This window comes from Euprymna scolopes, chromosome 46 (genome assembly GCF_053919585.1).
Source record: "Euprymna scolopes isolate OS-2025 chromosome 46, ASM5391958v1, whole genome shotgun sequence".
NCBI lineage: Eukaryota > Metazoa > Mollusca > Cephalopoda > Sepiida > Sepiolidae > Euprymna > Euprymna scolopes.
The window spans coordinates 36967256-36969351 of record NC_136527.1 but is presented as its reverse complement, the minus strand read 5'-3'; positions in this window follow the sequence as shown (position 1 = coordinate 36969351).

Below are 2096 nucleotides of genomic sequence, written 5' to 3'. Positions count from 1 at the left end.
GACATTTTTTTTTTTTTTTTTTCTCATTTAATGTTTCAATAAAGACACAGGGACATTAAAAAAAACAAAAATCAATAAAAATGTTATCAATTCTGTACGTTAAAACGCATACAGAATTGGCCACCACTGATAACATAAAGAATTACGTATTGGCCGTTTAGTAACCATTCGATAATAATTCGATTAAAAAAAGATGAAAATAAAAAAAATAAACATACGTGCGCCATGTAGTAATACTTACGTTTTTGTTTTATAATCTGCTTTCGATTAACTTTATCTGCTTTTATAAAAGAACGATTTTTCAAATGTGATTGACTTTACAAACGCAAGTTAACATTCAACTTAAAATTTCAACTTAACATTCAAGGTGACGAACGGAAGAGTAAGTTCGCAGAAAACAAAATTGAAGAGGAAAAATAAAAAAAAGAAATCATTTCGAAATAGAGCCGATCTATTTGGTGAATATCACGGATAAAATTAGTATTATTTTATTTAACATTTTAATATTTACATCAGAGATGACAGATTACAAGTTTCATCTTTATTAATTTTATAATTCGTTGCATGTGCAACTTAAAGGCGGAAACTGATAGTTTTGAAAGCCGCCTTTTCGTATTTTTATTTATTTATTTATTTTAGATTCATGTTTTGTTGTTGTTGTTGTTGTTGTTGTTGCTGTTGTTGTTGTTATTATTGTTTGAAACATTTAAGCCTAAAATTAATCTGATGCTTGTGCAGTTTAACAAACACATTAAAAATGAAGATATTGGTGAACAATAGTTTATCATATTTTTTTTTATAGATTTCTTTTTCGTGTTAATTTTCTTAGTCGTTACGGGGGGGGGTACCAAATGTCACCAAAGAATTAGCCCCCCCCCCGCCATATTGGAAACGACGTAATTTTATTATAAATTAATATTATCAATATAACTTTTGTACCATTTAAAAGAAGAAGGGCAAAATAAACTAGCAATATTTTTTAATTTAATTGTACGAAAATAATGAAATTGCGAGACGAAAATCGCGTTTACACAATTGGCGCTTTAAAATATATACTATAATCCAAGCAAAAGAAACTTCTTAAAAATTAATTTTTAAAAGATTAAAACGATTAAAATTCCATTATTTCAAAATGTTCGTTACAACATAGATTTTTAATTAATTGTGTTTAAATATTTTTTTAAATATTAAGTTTTAATATAAACATGGCTCTTGTCAGCTATTTTATCGCCAGATTAAAAACAATTTGACAATATTATTGCACAAATATTAAACATTTTTTAGACCCCGCCTCACATTTTCTATGTGTCTTTTTACAGAACAAAATATGGAACCCCGTATGTAACCAAATGAACATTCAGTAAAACCGTATTTCATATTAAATATACAAATGTTTATAATATTATTAATCATTAACCTGTGTAAATCTTAAAACCTAACAAAATTATAACAAAGATTTATTATTAATTGCAGTTTGTGGGGGTCGTCAGGCCTTTTTAGGAACTAACTTCCTCCACAAATAAATAAAAATAAAAAGAAGAAGATTTACATGCAAAACAAACGGAGATTTATTCACAGAAACCAACCATTAACAAATAAAATATAATTCTCTTTATAATGATTTCAGAAGTCCTTTTGAGTGTTCGTATAAAAAAAGGAGAATGTCTTTTTTTGTTGAACTGTTCATATGTTAAAACATGTTAAGAGAGGCAATAGGTAATGTTCGTCTGTGAAATTGTATGAAGCGCGCGGAGCGGTGAAAATGGAAGAGTGATAGTAACATGCGTGGAACGTCCGAATGAGAATGCAGTTGAGAGAGAGATTTGATGTTTGTGTGTGCGTAAATACTATTTGGACCGGCTCCCAGTGAGCTTAAGAAGAAAAGTTTAGAAAAATGCCCTTGGAGAAATCCCATGGACGGAAACATCACGTGGGGTGCTCTGTAGTACGTCCGCTCGTTTTGAGTCGATGTAATATATAAGGCCACGCCGGAATTTGCGTGGGAGTTATTTTTATTTTTCACGTGCCAACATAATCATAATCCTACTGCGCGCCTAAATTGTATTTATTTTCATAACAATTTTTAATCCGAATCT